Raw genomic sequence first — 17,088 nt, forward strand, 5'->3', positions numbered from 1 at the left:
TCATTGTGTGTACTTTTGGTATCATATACGTTAATTGATTTTTGAGTGTTGAACTGGCCTTGCATACCTGGCATAAATTTCATTTGGTCATGGGGTATGATGCTATATTTTTAAAATGATAAATTGCAGTTTCTAATTGTTTGTTGGTGGTATATAAAAATACATTAGATTCTTGTGTGTGGATCTTGTGTTTTGATCCTCTAATCTTGCTAACCGGATCTATTAGTTCTAGAACTTTTATGTAGAATCCACTGGATTTTCTATGTAGACAATCATGTCAGTATTGGTGAGTATGTGGCTGAAGACTTGAGGAGGACCCTCTGTAATCTTCAGTGCTCTTTGTGTGCATCTCTCTAGTTTATAGTACTCTACCCTATGAACTCTAGGGTCTTTGACTTCTCAGGCTTTCAGACCTCTCTTCTTAACTCGGGGGAACTAACTAATGGGCTCTATCTGGGTACCCCAACTTTGTACCTCAGCTTGGAAATGTTTTGCAATAAAGTCATAAGTTTTGTTACCTATCTCTCAGGACCATTGTCGTTCATTGCCTAATGTCCCATGTCTTGCAAATCATTGTTTCGTATTTTTTGTCTGTTTTTTGAGTTGGTTTCTTTGGGGGGGGCAATGTAAATCCTGTTTCTCTTACTACATCTTGGTCAGAAGCTAAACCTTGAAGACATCTTCCTACATAGGAATGTTTCAATGTGTTTCAATTTTTATTAAAGGAAGCACTATATTTTGTGTTTATGTGCTGTAATTTATTCACTATTTTCTTCTTGAAGGGTATTTCAGTTGTTCCATTTTGTTTTCTTTACAAATGAGATGTAATGCATGTTGTTCTCAATATTATCTGAACTGCACTGAATTTTGCACGAACAATGAATACTTACTGAGATACTTCAAATTGTACACTTATCAGAAACATTGAATGCCTAGTACTTGGCCAGAATTATATTAAACAATGTGTATAATCCTATTGAGAATTCTTATTTAAAGACATGATACTTAAAAGAATTAGAGCATAAAGTGAAATAACAAGACTATGCAGCCACGTTCAGTTTATCCAGAGTCCTAGGGGAATTAGCTGTTCTGTGTAAACTCCATTTATGGACATCTTTAAGGTTAAAAAATGAGCTAAAAAATTATTTGAACTCAACCTAATCAAAATCCTGAAAACTGTATGATATACTTCCTAACTTTAGCATAAAAAATATATTTAAATAATTTAACCACACCTTGATGATCCAAAATCATCCTTATTAACACAAATGCTTATATGTTGATGTCGAAGATGTGAGACATTGAAATGAATCAGTACTGGCAACTGCTGTCAGGGTTAAGGAAGTAGAATGGCTGTGCGTTTTAGCTGACTTCATCATAGAATACCTCTTGTCTTCCCAATACTTTCATAGTGCATATTTTATCTTAGACCTACTATATCAGTTATTAGCACGGTTTGTGTTTATATCTTTTTATTCTGCTAGATTTTTAGCTCCTGGAAGGCAGGAACAACTTGTTCTTTGTTTTTAAACCCCACAGTTCCTCAGTAAGTATTGGATAGGATTAATTAAATGAGGTATGCAAAGGACTTAGGAAAGTAAGAAATTTCAAACTCTATTTGGATGAATTGGGATGTAAATAAATACGTAAGTTGAAACAACAATATTGAAAAGGCTAACAGTCCACTATTATAGCAAGACAAATAGTCTGTATCTTAATCTAAAATTTATCTCTGCACATGTTGAGAGTTTATTAATGTGTATGTGGACCAGCAAGAATACACAAAGAGAGTGAACGATGAATAAATTGGAAAAAGGAACCTCTCCAGTAACTCTAAGGATAAAAAATTTTACCTTTTTGCTTCTCAGAAGGAAGAGGAAACAAGCTTAGTTTGGGTGTTTTGTGTCTTCTTTCCCATCTAATGCACTGTCATAAGGCCAGTGAGACAGGGAAATTCTTGGGTCTAATATATTAATTAGTTAATTAGTTGAACAAATGTATATATTGAGCACTTATTATTCAGTTCTCACTTTGCTAGCAAAATTTGGAATCCACTTTTTAGATGTTTACTAACTAGCCATGGTTTATTTCTTCTGAAATAGAATTTTTCTTTGGGGTCAAGAAGACAAACCCTAACAAGGATGAATTGGAAATTAAAATATAAGGTACTTCTCAACGATTTTCCTTTACACTATGAATAATTCTTGCTTTGGCCATATGAAAAGTAAATACAGAAAAAAGATAGCAAGCCTAGTTTGAGAAAGATAACCTTTAGGAAGATTTTGATATGCCTTGACAAAGTTACCATCTGCATTTTAAACTTTCTTCATAATTTATGATTGCTACCCTTGCCCACTTTCCAAGCAAGGTCTGAACTAAGAGGGAAATATTTTCCTTTCTCTTTTTTCTTAACTTATGTGTATTGAAACAGTTGTATTATAAAATTAAAGAGCACAGAGCATAGCTGAATCTCTTTTTTTCCATGGGGATTGCTTACACATCCCAGAGTGTGGTGCAAAGTAGACTATAGGAAAGATGTATTGCAGAAGAAAAAAAGCATAGTTAGAAGCATGTTGATATTGTTTCCAAGTTTTTAACCATGTAATTTGGAGAAAAAAAATGATCTTAGAAAAATAATGAAGAACACATTCCTGGCTCATGATGGTTCAACTTACAACTTTTAGACTTTACAATGATGCAAAAGCAACATACGTTCTGTAGAAACCATAAATTTTGAATTTTGATCTTTTCTTGGGCTAGTCATATGTGGTAAAATATTCTCCTATGGCACTGGGCAGCTCTCAGTCAGCCACATGATCATGAGGGTAAAAAACTGATGCAAACATGACAGTTCTGTGCATACACAGCATACTGTTTTTCACTTTCACTGTCTTTCACAGTATTCAATAAATTACATCAGATAGTCAACACTTTATTATAAAATAGACTTTGTGTTAGACAATTTTGCCCAACCGTAGGCTAATGTAAGTATGCCAAACTCATCTAAGGTAGGCTAGGCTAAGCTAGGATGATGGGTAGGTCAGGTGTATTAAATGCATTTTTGACTTATGATGGATTTATTGGAATATTGGGATGTAATCCCTACCATAAATTGAAGTAGATCTGTACTGAATTCAATACTCTTTTTCTGATCTGCTGACTTCTAAATGCAAAAGATTCTATTTTAGGACAAATCCTTCTCTGACAAATTTTCTTTCCTGATACATTTTTGTATGTGGTTAATTTTGTAAATTATCTAAACTGTAACATTTTTCTATTTTACGAACTCACTGAATCAGTTTTGTAACAATTGAATCAAGGCCTGAATGAAAGGATAATAAAAGATAAAGTAGATTATGAATAAGTGCTTCAAACAATGGAAATGGGTTATTTCAACATGTTCGTTTTTTGCCATAACACACTCGAATGGGTACGTCTGGATGTTGACCTTCTGAAAAAGTTATGGCAATATAAAGCAACGAATACTATGCACAATTATACCATTGTACCTTTGACTAATGTCTCCCCATTTTCGCCTTCCCAACCCCCGCCCCTGCAATCACCCTTCTATTTTCTGTTTTTATGAGTTTGACTCCTTTACATTCCACATATAGGTTAGGTGAGAACATGATGTATTTTTCTTTTTGTGTCTGTCTTATTTTACTTAGCATAATGTCTTCCAGGTTCATCCATGTTGTCTCATATGGCAGGTTTTCCTTTTTTTTTTTTAAGGCTGAATAATAGGCTGAATAATATTCCAGTGTGTGTTTGTGTGTGTATCACTGTGTGTATCATCGTGTGTGCATATATATATATATAGGCACATTTATATTTCACTTTTTTTTTATTCATTCTGTTGTTGGTCATTTAGGTGGTTTCCATATCTTAGCTTCTGTGAATGATTCTGTAATGAACATGGGAGTGTAGCTATCTCTTCAAGAAAGCACTATTATTAAATATATCTTCTTGCTAATTAAGAATATTTATGGATTTTGGGGGCACCTGGGTGGCTCAATTGGTTAAGCATCTGACATCGGCTCCAGTCATGATCTCACAGTTGGTGAGTTTGAGCCCCACGTCGGGTTTTATGCTGATAGCTCAGAGCCTGGATTCTGCTTCAGATTCTGTGTGTCCCTCTCTCTGCCCTTCCCCCATTCACGCTCTGTCTGTGTCTCTCAAAAATGAATAAATGTTAAAAAATTTAAAAAAAGAGAATATTTGTGGATTTTTAACCTATCATATGATGAGCATCATGGCTAGTATCACTACCATCATCATTTGGTCTTCACTTGATTTGGTCATTTGAACTGCCAACCAATGTCAACAGCATCACTGTGGCTCACTTATCAAGTCAATGGAGATCACTGGTTTAAAAATGGTCAGTGGAATCCTGGGGTTCCATGGATGTGCCTCAGGCGTCAGCAAAAGGGAGTAGCTAGAGGTTAAGTAGGCAGCCTGGTCCCCTGCCCAGGGTTTGGATCAGAGCAATTTCACATTTATCTGTTTTATATTTTGGGATTCTACAAAAGTCTCCCTTTGAAAAAAGTTTCCTTTTTCCTTTACAAAGAAGATACTTGAAAACTTCTGCTATAAATGCCTTGCTATGTTCTTTTTATCTCTCTTTTCTTAATAAAAATTTATCCATGGGTAAAACTAAAATGAAAATGGAACCAAACACAAAATCAGCACCAAGAACACTATAATGATTCATAATTGCTGTAGTTATTAATGGCATATCATTAATGATGGCTCACTAAGGGATGTGGCAGAGGAAAAATAAATTGCAGGTTATGTCTAATTCTTTCTACCTGCAACTTCAACTATTTCTTCCAATTTTAGAAAGCTGGTAGGAAAGCATGAGAGTGAGAGAGTGGTACTATATACTATAACCTTGACTCTATTTTGATTTAGAAGAGAAAGTAAATCATTTGTGTGATTGACATTCTAATTATTACTATTAAAATTATTTCAACACCCTTCATTACTAATGACATCACACTGGTTGAGGATTTTCTAGGGTAAGGAGCTGAGAGCAAGAAGTTACTGCACTGATTTTAAAATACGAAATTTTTGGATTGTAAGGGATACATTCTGTTGAGGACACCCTAGATTTTTGAGGTGTAACAGCTCTTCTTCTGTATTTATTATTCTCTTTTTTTATCATAATCTCAACAGAAGATAGTCTACGAAGCAAGAGAGAAAACACCCTTGGAAGATGGCTAGTGAGTTCGCCTCATAGGATTGGTGTGAGATTCTCATGAGGTCCTCTGTGAATGGTGCTCATAAGGAAACAGTTCTTAGTCTACTGGGATGAAAGGAAGGAGGCATAGCTCAGAGAACCACTGTAGCCAGGAAGAGTGAGGGATAAGTTAATTGAAATGAAACCAAACAGCTTGTTTGTAGTAACATAATCCTCAAAGCACAGTTTTGTGGGAGATTTGGATCTGTGTGGAAAAGTGAGATTTATGAAAGGAATATAATCAAGAGGGTAAAAATCTGTCTTATTACTAGAAATTAGTAGGCCAAGGCTGTGCATGTTCTCTTCAGGAATAATGCATGGTTTTACAGGTGACGTGTTTAAAATAAAACTGTCACAGACTAACTGTCCTAGTGAGCTGTGCCAGCCATGAGTGTGGGCTAGGCCTGGGGGCAATTACACATGGAACGTTGTAAACTGGAGGATGCCTTCAATTACCCGATGCACCTTCCTTTATTTTGATAGTGGGTTGGGTGTAAATGGGATGGATGGGAGCTGGGTATGGAAGGATCCCTAAAGGAAACTATTAAGAGGTGAAAATGTTGAAGAGAAAAGATGCTTCTAGCCCTCCTTTCTTCACAACCAGAATTTCTGAAAGCGTTCTGGGTTGCTACTTTCAGTGGCACATGCAGAAATCCAAATAACCAATCCAACAAAATTAGATACGGTACCTTATCTGTATCTTTAGAAATCAATACTTGTTCCAAATTATTAAGGTTTGAGAAACTAGGAGCCACTAGTATTACTAACAGAGATTCTAAGACTTTGTAGGAATTTTGCCTCAGAGTCTGAGGAAAATTGCCTAAGACATGGTTTACCCTGTGCCAGGTGTGACTTGAAGGGCGGAAAAGAGCTGACAGCACCAGAAGATCAGAGCATTCACAGAACATGCTGAAGGAGTGGGGTGAGGCAATATTTGTTGTGTTTGAATCCAGAAAAAAATACCTCCAATTAGATGCGTCATTACTTTCTCTAATGGCAAAAATTATGGTTAAAGTTGTGTCTCTGCCATCACACAAACTTAGGGTTGAATTCCTGATTGGTCAGACAATGGTGACCTTGGATAAATTATTTAACCTTACCAAGACTCACTTTCCCTATTTTCTTTTCTTTTAACATTTCTTTCTTTTTCTTTCTTTCTTTCTTTCTTTCTTTCTTTCTTTCTTTCTTTCTTTCTTTCTTTCTTTCTTTCTTTTCTTCTTCTTCTTCTTCTTCTTCTTCTTCTTCTTCTTCTTCTTCTTTTAATGCTTATTTATTTTTGAGAGAGAGAGAAAGCACAAGCAGGGGTGGGTGCAGAGAGAGCAGGAGACACAGAATCCAAAGTAAGCTCCAGGCTTTGAGCTCTGAGCTGTCAGCACAGAGCCTGATGCAGGGCTTGAACTCATGAACTGAGAGATCATAACCTGAGCTGAAGTCAGATGCTTAACTGACTGAGCCACCCAGGCGCCTCTCACTTTCCCTATTTTCAAAGTGGCATAATAATGATAATCTCATAAAATGGGATTAAATTAACACTTGCAAAGTTGCTGGTAACTCTTCTTATTCCAATTATTATGAATAACAACCAAATGATATGCAGAATCATATAAAGCAATCACAAAATACAACAGTTGTGTAGAGGGAGGAAATGTAAGAGACCACAGGCATGAAGAGAGCTTTCTCTAAAGATAAGCTCTTGTCCCCCTCATCAAGGATACATGTCAAATTTGGGGAAAGTGGTCACATCAGCTTAGATTTAAGACAATTTTAGATGATATGAAAAACTAGTAGAGCTAATTGCTGGAGGTCTATTTGCATGAAGTGGGAGGGGGCTTTTAAGAGAGGAAGAATGAAGGGGCAAAGTATGGTTCATCCGACCTAATGCAATGTTTGTCTTTTGCTAGTCAGATTTTGCATTTTACTCTTGAGAGACTGGCTATAGAAACAGACAGTGGCTAAAGCATATATGACAATAGAACTCTGACCCCTGTAGGAAACCTGAATGCCAAACCACAATATCTTTAGCAACCAGTTGTGGAAACCAAACCACAACCTGTGCAACAGACAGCTCAGAATGGTGAGGACTGAGTAACTGTCAAGTTCCCTGTTTTTGCCTCTACTTCCAACTCAGGACCAGCCAGATAAAGCCAGATACACTCTACCAACCAATCACATGAGATGACCCACTTGCTTTTAATTAGTTGCTTTACCACAGCAACAACCTCCAACCAGAGCATACCCGAAGTCTTCCCTTTTTCCAGGACAAAGCTTTCCCACATCCGTGCCTGCTTTTGGGTTTCTACCAAACCCAAGTGATGGGTGCTGGCTTCCTTGTTATAACAAGCTCTGAATAAATATCCTCTGTTTGCATTTGGGTTGTTTTCATTTATTACCAATTTCTATAGCATATATGTTTGTTTTCATGAAACAATAATGTTTAACATTAATGTTTGAAATTATTGGTGAGTAAAATGAATGTTTCAGTGTAACACTATGTTTAACCCTGTACCTCTGAGTGTTCAGAAGCCCTGGTTTGAGGATTTTTTTTAATGGTATTGTTCAGTGATATATACTAAAAAATCTATATAATTCAACCATTGGAAGGGTTCTCCCAGTCTGTGTTAATATTTTATTTTTTTAATTATATCTTTTTTTTTCTTTTTCTTTTTAAAAAATTATATCTTTGGAAGTGCAAGAGTTTTTCATTTTGATGAAGTTGAATTTATCAACTTTTTCTTCTCTGGGTTTTATGTTTTGTGTCATTTCCAAGACATCTTTGCCTAACTCAAGGTCAAAAAGATTTTGTGTTATGTTTTCTTCTGGAAATTTTATAGTTTTAGCTCTTATACTTTGGTCTATAGTCCGTCGAGGGTGATTTTTGTGCATCGTGTGAGGTTAAGGTCTAGGTTTATTTTTTTTGTATATGAGTATATGAGTACTTTTTTGTATATGAGTATTTTTTGTATATGAGTATCCAGGTGTCCCAGCACCATTTGTTGAAAATGTTATTCTTTCTCCTCTTGAATTGCCTTGACACCTGTGTTGAAAATTAATTGACCATAAATATGAGGGTTTATTTCTGGATTTTCTATTCTGTCCCATTGATCTATATATATTGCACTGTCTTGATTACTGTAGCTTTATAGTAAGTTTGAAATCAGGTAGTCTAAGTCCTCCAGTGTTTTTTTTTTTCAAAAATGTTTTGGCTATTCTAGATCCTTTGTACTTCCATATGAATTTTGGAGTCACTTTTGTCTAATTAGCCATACACCTCCATGCAGCTTAGGAGCTGAGATGAGTCAGGGCTTGGTCGTGCAGGCTGGCAGAGTCCCTTTTTTCTAATTCATTTTAGCAGATACTATGTTGAAGTGAAATATTTCTTCAGTGAAATTCACCAGAAGGTCTTAGAAAGCTATTTCTTTTTTTAATTCTGCATTCCCTACTAACATCTTTGATTTCTCTAAAGAATCATTTCTCTTCATTCTCTGAAATGTTCTTTTCTGTTTTGTCCTTTAACATGGACATTCTTCAACATCATATAAGCGGGCACATCTGCTAAACTGTATCTCCAAATGTTTCATTGAGAAGAACAGGAAAAAACTAGGATTATCCCCTCACTAAATAGGAATTTATTATTCGTGTAACCTGAAAATGGGAATATTGAATATAGTGATATATATACCTATACATTAAAACCATAAATAATAAGGACATGCCTCTCACTGGGGATAATTCCCAGCATTTGGCAGCTGTTTCCCAAGAACCAGGGACAAAGACCAGCTGAATGCTCTGTCAGACAAGGGCTAAAAGAGTTACTGTCTGAAACGCACTTAGAACAGTGCCGACATATGAGAAACATGGTATACGTGTTCGCTAAATAAGTAATATATTCTCACTCCACTTTGAAGATGCCAAACCAAAATTCATATGTTTACTGAATATTGATATCTTTTTAACATAGCTATTGGGTATAATAGCACCGGACAAGGGACTTTTGCTGTATTCTTTGTGTTGTTTTCTTTTAGATCCTTTTCTTTAAATCTGAGAAAGCATCATGGACTCTAATTTTATGCCAATGAACTATCTTGGAAACTATGTATAGTGAAACCTACCCTAACAGATTGGCTGCCAAGAGGTTTGGATTCTAGTCCTCGCTTTGTTCTTGATTAGTTGGTTGACTTCAGGAAATCCCTAACCTCCTTGAACCTCAGTTTTATCTGGCATTGGTCTACTTGCTTAGGGGTCATTTGGCACCAAAACCTTTCTTGGATGAAAAATACATTTTCCCCCTTATCTCTACATTCTTTCTCTCTCCTACCTCCTGTTCACCATGTTTTTCTGATTTAAATTAAAAAAAAAATAATGAACTTCATTTAGATCAGATCTAAAAAGTCATCTTATGGGAGTCTATACAGTAAAATCCTGGATTGTGAGTAACTTGTTCTGCAAGTGTTCTGCAAGATGAGCAAACATTTCTAATAAGTTTTAACTTGATAAATGAATGATGTCTTGCAATACGAGTAGCATGTGATGCCGAATGTCATATGATCACAACTGAGCCAATGGTTTCTCTCTTTCTCTCCCTTGTGCACTGCAGGAGTGTGGGTTATCCTCTCCCATGCTCAGATGCTTGGTCTCAGGCCATGGTGTTTGGCAGAAATCAGTGATTTTTCAGAATGTTGGAAGATGCCACAACTGGCACTGTGTGTTTTTTGTCACTTGAAAGCACCTATGGACGGTCCTTTGCTTTTCTATACAGAGGAACCTTATGAATGCTTTGCTTCATTCTAGGTCAGGCTACCTGCAGATATAGATCCTTTCCTCTGCTGCCTTATTGCCAGTTACATTAAATAGTATATGAAAAGAATTTATTAATACCATACTATCGTCAACATCCATGTGAGCATATACAATGGCCTCCATACAGCAAAAGATTCCATTGAGCAATAAATAGCAGTGATTCTGTTAGTGTAGTGAAAGTCGTTCTACACAATAGCCCCCTTCTCTCCTGTCTCTCTTACACCAGCCACGAAGGTTTACAAAGGTAAGTGTAGGTTAATTTGTTTATTTTTCTTTACATTTTGTTCTTTTGTATTTCTTTATTTTGTATTATATTACAGTATTGTAATTATTTTTATATGAATATTTTTGGGTTGTGGAACGAATCATCTGAGTTTCCATTACTTCTTATGGGGAAATTTGCTTTGATATACAAGTGCTTTGGATGACAAGCATGTTTCCGGAACGAATCATGCTTGCAAACCAAGGTTTACTCTATATTTATTTTTGCAAAGGAAGTGGTGGTAGAAATTATCTTCTGTATAAACATAGATGGTGTTCAGAGTAAAATGGCTCCCTTTATGAAGAAAAGAAATGTATACACAATATAACCATTTATGAATGTGGGAGAAAAAGTGATTCTGGGATTGCCTAACAACTCACTAACTAGCTAGTCTTTAAGGCAAGTGGTAAGATATGCCTTTTTGAGCTTACCTATTAGAAGTCTCAATAATGTATAAGAGGCTGACTTTTGTTTTTCTTATATTGCTGCTATTTAAAGTATTAACACATGAATTTAATTGTATTGATGTTTCTAACAAAATGCGGAAGTTATAAAAGTGGAAAAATTTAAAGCACATTAGCATTAGTAGAGCACCTTAAATGTAGTAAGCATTCAATGAACATTTAGAGCTGATGATATAATAGCATTTATTTTACTTTACTTTTTTTAGTTTAAAAAATATTACATACATATCAGGGTATATTTTACATAGTATCAATATAAATTTTGTACCAGAAAAAGTAAATGAAAAAGCATTCAAACATTCTAACAAAATGTGTCTATGTATTGTTAGGAGAGCAAAAACAAATAACCTCAGGGTTAAAAAAGCAATTCTAGGAATTAAAAGATACTTTCCTTCAGCAGAAATAAAGTAACCAACTCTCCAAGCATGTTATTTTATTCAATTCAAAGAAGCAAATTCAAAATGTGTGTAAACCAGTCTAGTTGAGTACAAAGTAAGCAGAGTGACTTTATATTTAGTATGTAATTGTCTTGACATCTTTTGTTACTTAGTGGGTATCAGTGCTGATTGAAGGGGACTGGCAGAAGTTCTACGCTTTGAAAAAGTTGAGCAATTTTCATCTAATTGCACTATACATATATATATATATATATATATATATATATATATATATATATATAATATATTACTGATACATACATATCGGTAATATTAATACTTATCAATTAATAGGGATTTCTTGAGTTTATGTGTAGATATCTATACATTAATAAGTACATACGTAAATGAATGTATTAAGTAGCTAAGTGCTTTCTTAGAACAGTGCTTGACAGATAGTAAGGAGTCAATATGAATTAGTTATTATATGGACATATTAGTGTTATTGATATATTACTTCACTGTACGTTTATTAAATAACTAGAGGAAATTCCTGCTCTATTAGCTTTATTTATTTATTTACTTATTTATTTTTTATTAAATATAATTTGGTGTCAAATTGGTTTCCATACAACACCCAGTGCTCATCCCAACAGGTGCCTGCTTGTCAGTATGAACTTTTGATGCTGGTATTGCCCATCTCAAAAGAGAGCATGTGGCTGAGAACCGTTAAATGCTGAAAGGTCACCAATTCTCTCAGCACTAAATGTTAATTTTGACATCATCTTGCCAGGGAAAGGAAGAAAGCGATACAGACAACTGAAGTAAACAACCAGAAAGAATGATCGTGCAAAACTGACGTCTATTTTATATTATCAGCTAACTTTTCTTTCTCCTTTGGCTGAAGTTTAGACTCTTTGCTAATTGTGTCGGTTGGCTTTATTGTAAAACAAATCACTTTCTTTTTCATCGTGACTAACAGGGAGTCATGATTTAATATGTGTTAATTACAGGGATACAAGTATTATTCAGCCTATTCCTTTTTATAACAAAAGTGTCGAGTGAAACTGGTAGGCAGCTTCTGATGTGCCTTCCAATGAACTCTACCTCCTGGTATTCACACTTTTGTGTAATCCCTTTGAGTGTGAGCTGGACCTAATGACTTGCTTCTAATAAACAGAACATGGATAAATGGATGGACTATCACTTCTGGGTTTGGATTGCTAGCATTCTCTTTCTTGAACTCTCTCTTGCTACTGCCATATTGTGAGCTGCTCTGTGGAGACGCCTACGTGGCAAGGAACTGAGGGAAATGTCCAGCTCATGAGACTCGATGCCTGAGTCCAACAACCTGCTGAGATCTGAATCCTGAAACCACGTAAGTGTGCTGGGAAGTGAATCTTTCTGATTAGGTCTTGGGATGACTGAAGTCTTCCTTGAGTGATGTGCAGTGTACTTCCCTAAGACATGCCTGTGTTCTTGGTCCAGAGAAACTGTGAGATACTAGTAAATGCTGTTTTAAGCCCTAACATTTTGGGGTAATGTGTTACACAGTAATACATAACTAAAACAATGGATACACTGAAAAGCTGAATATTTACTCGGTGAATTTGAGTTGTGGAGATATGCAATTTGGTTAATTTGATGCCAATTATTGGAGATATTTATAAAATGTCTCTTAAGAGTTAAAAAGAATTAGGGGTGCCTGGGTGGCTCAGTCAGTTAAGCATCTGAATCTTGATTTTGGCTTAGGTCATGATTTCACGGTTCCTGAGTTTGAGCCCAGTGTTAGACTCTGTGCTGACAGCAGGAGTCTCCTTAGGATCCTCTCTCTCCTTCTCTTCCTGCCCCTCGCTGCTTGCATGAGCTCTCTCTCAATCTCTCTCTCATTCTCTCTCTCAAAATAAATAAATACACTTTAAAAACAGAATTATACAATATTATTACCATACGTTATTTTTCTAATAATTTTTCCTCCTCCCATTCCACATCCAGCCTGAGCTACATGATCTATTTATTTCACACATATACCTATGATATTAGAATATTTCCTTATGCATGATTACTCACTAGCCAAATGACAAAAATAAAGCAATTTGACAAAAATGCTTTGTGTGTAATAGCTCTAGGCCATATCATGTCAAGGAACGTAAAATATAGCATTTATTTGTAATACATTTATTACCCATGAAAAACGTTACTTCCCATGGGGTATTCTTGGCAGAGTGCTTCTTTGAGATGCTCTGCCTGGATTATACCAGTCAGGATGCGTCACATCATACAAGAGAATGAGGATTGTCCCTGTCAAGTGCAATGTGCCAGACGGAAATTGTCAAATAAAATTTTCTTCAAGCTTACATGATACACATTTTTCCATGCTTACCCTCACCCTATGTAATTTGTAATTCAAAAGGCATATCGTAGGCAGGCAGAATTCTGAAAACAAATATGATTAAAGATATTGTGTCAGATATATGTGCTGTGAGTTAGCCATATTTTCTTCCTACAACTTTGGGCTAATGTATCCAGATGAGGAAGTATGTAAGGAAAGTCAGGCTGAAGTTTATGGAGTCAACTCACTTTGCCAGACAAACTAGATGAAACTGGGTGGTGTTTCTTCTAGTTTCACTTTAAACCATGTCTAACAATGGTTTTTGTGCAAGTTGGACGGCTCTGGTTTGAAGTTTTTCAGTTAAAGTGTTGTAGTTTTCATCTTCTGATGAGTATAGCTGATTCTAAATAATTTAGCTGTTAGCTTAAGGGCAGTTTTGGGATGGTACAGATTCTTTTCTTCTGGGTCTGTATTTAGGGCACTCTAATTAAGCGTTTCAACCCAAAACAGAAGGCAAGCTTAGGTTATTCTGCAGTTTGGCTTACTGGCTGTTTTGATAAAGAGGGTCAGTGGAGGAGGAAGTTGGATTTAAGAAAAAAACATCTAATTTCAATGATCCATATTAGCTTGGGTCCTGTTAACAAAGAAATCAAATTACTTGGTTTTAAATTTCAACTCCTGCTGGATCAGTACAACTGGTCAAAATACAATAGAAAAAAAATTATTCACGAGGATGAGAATTTACCCTAATGATAACTGTTTTGTTGTTCTGTCATTAAATGTTATAAATACTCTGTTAACATTATTGTTATGGACAATTGGATAAACATTGCCTGTTAAGTCGTGAGTCAAATTTACTAACTTTCCGGGTATCTGCTGGTCTGTTTAGAGAGAAATTGATCTTGATTATCTGTTATTTGCTCAGATTACTTGTAATCAGCCAGGTGTAGCAAGTATTTCTGCATCCAGACACATGTGATCTTAAGAAAGTCTGCTCTTTGTTCAGACGTTTCTACTGGTGGTTGTTCTCAGGAGCCTTGAAGAAATCATTCTTTTCAACAGTACATAAAAGATAAAACACATGCTTTAAGTAAGTTGTCAGTGATGGGAGAGAATGGTCGATTATTTTTATATATTTAACTTTAGAGGTATTACCCTATTATAAAGTCACCTAAATAAAAACTCTTTATTCTTTCAAGAATAAAAATAAATCTATAGCATGCTTTCTTGTTTTATAAATTAAGGTGTGGTTTGAAAAATAAAACTCTAAGAAAAAAGTGTGCACAGGATACTGGATTATCTTTCAACTCCTTAGAGGGAAAGAAAAAAACATGTCAGTCAGTCAGTCAGTCAGTCAGTCAGGAAGATTGTCCTGAGGATATTTGCAAAGTCTGTCATAGATATGAATGGTTGGATCAGGGAAAATTCTTCTTTATTAACTTTTGTGTGAGATTGGCTATAATCTCATGGATTAATATTGTTCTATGTATATTAATTTTCAGAGAAATATATTCATTATTACAAAACAATATTTATTATAGAACAAAGTAGAAAATTAATTTGTCTAAGAAAGCTATAATTTCTCCAATCAAATATTAACCTTTAATCCTCTGGTTATTTATTACATACCTTCCAGATAAACACACACATAATTTTTGAGCCAAGATGGTATTGAGGATTATGCTATTTTGCCCTGATTTTAACTTGCTTTTTAATTAAATATTATTTTGCTAACACATTTCTTTTCAAGGAATATGTGATCATTATCATTCTTGATGGTTGCATTAGTATTTCAGTATATGGATATACCATGATCTGTTTACCTAGTTGATGCTGCTGACCATTACAGTCTCTTGTTAAGGAAACCTGAAATAAACTTCCCTATTCATAACATTTTTGAGGCCTTGTCAAATTCTTTCTTTAGGATACATTCGTAAAGGTAGAATTTCAGGATTAATGGTATGCATTTTAAATGTTTTGATATACTTTCAATTTATTTTATCAGCTGAAAATTTCTGATACCTTTAAAGGACATTTTCAGGATCCTTCTTATTTGATCATTTTGCACTTCATAATATAAATAACTCTAATTTCACATGCCAATGTGTGTCTTGGGTGACCATTAGAGGTCATCTAGGAAACTAAATATCCCACCTGCAACTCAAATTTTTCAGTCAGGAGTTGACCTTTATGTAAATCAAAGAGAAAAATAATCTTGAGTTCATGCTTGCTAACTCTAATAACATTAAAGTCACATCTCTGTCTTCCACACCGCCACCTGCTTTAAGAAAATGACTTTATATTTGTGGAAGACTCAACAGCATTTGATGGTATTTTCTTTGTGTTTGAGAAGTAGGCTGTGGCCTTTTGTTGGGCACGTGTTTCCTTTTCACAATCTTCCTTTGGTATATTTTGCTCTTTTATACTTACTTGAAATAGTTTATGTCAAATAGTGGATCTAAGAAATTTTGGAGTCAAAATGCCTGGTGTAAAGTATTTTTACCCTGTTTTATTAAAGGGGCAAGTATTTTTACTACTGTATTCTTCCCACCCCTCTATTACGATGTAGGTTATGTATGGATGTGCCAGACTTTGTTTAGCAAATTTGTATTTTTTTGTTAATACATTTTCATCTTGATGGATGAGTCATCATCATTGTCATTCTTGAAGCCTTTGGTTTTACACTTCTTAACCATTAGCACTGGTCTAAGTACGTGAGAATTATTTCTTTCTATGCTCTACTATTCTCTACATAGGGTAAATAAGGCAGAAAAGATTTTAAAAAGCCCCAAAGTACACATAGTACAAATTGAAAAAAAATTTGGTCTAAAAATCTTCTATGGTTACTTTGCTGATAAACTGGAGGGGACAAACACCATCTAAATATACGCATGTTCTGGGTAGGGATAGAAGTTTGTGTTGTGAACATTTAGCTAGCTACCCACACATCAAGGAAGTTGTCACACTGATCAGGTGAACCTCCTAATTTCTTCTGTCACCTGTTTTTATTTTATTATCTATATCTACCTCATAGTATATTACACATGCTGTGATATAAGAGCAATTATATACAATTTCATTATGGTTACATTTTTATAACTCACATACGTGTGTACCTTTTTTTAAATTAAAGGCTCATCACAGTTCGTGGCAAGCTAAGCTCTTCACCCTCTTTCAGTATATCGTGTTGAAGGAATTCCTTGATAATCTTTTAAAATTTGAAGTCCTGTTAAAACACACACAATAAAATCTCATGATGGAAGCATTCAACTTCTCACTTCCTAATTCATATTCCATTCTACTCCCATACAATTTTTAAAAACCACAGAGTATCACCTGGCAATAATCTCTTGGAAGTTCTGTCATCATGGAAAAATGCCCTCGGTTTGGGTGGAGGCAGGGATAAAAAGGACATTCAGTTTCAGGGTGCCCAGATAACTGTCTAGCTAAATTAGCTGCTCATTGAAAACCTCTCCTTGTATAATCTCATTTTCTCACCTATGCTTTTGTGCTGACAATGTCATAAATACTATGAGTGTTCTTCAAGGTTCTCAAACTTTTTGTTCTTAGGATCCCTTTAGACTCTTAAAAATTGAGGCCCCAATGCACTTTTGTCT

At 35.2% G+C, this 17,088-nt stretch overlaps 1 long non-coding RNA gene across 7 annotated transcripts in view; it reads left to right on the top strand.

Moving 5' to 3' along the window:
* LOC147572492 (uncharacterized) overlaps positions 1 to 17,088 on the top strand; it is a 165,512-nt gene that overhangs the window by 108,304 nt on the left and 40,120 nt on the right. For all 7 annotated transcript variants that reach the window (XR_015246101.1, XR_015246104.1, XR_015246096.1 and 4 more), the window contains one exon: positions 11,933 to 12,517. This is a non-coding gene — a long non-coding RNA (uncharacterized LOC147572492). The remainder of the gene's footprint in view (positions 1 to 11,932; positions 12,518 to 17,088) is intronic.

Source organism: Puma concolor, chromosome E4, assembly GCF_028749965.1.
Source record: "Puma concolor isolate L17-30 chromosome E4, mPumCon1.1.hap2, whole genome shotgun sequence".
In the NCBI taxonomy this organism is placed as follows: domain Eukaryota; kingdom Metazoa; phylum Chordata; class Mammalia; order Carnivora; family Felidae; genus Puma; species Puma concolor.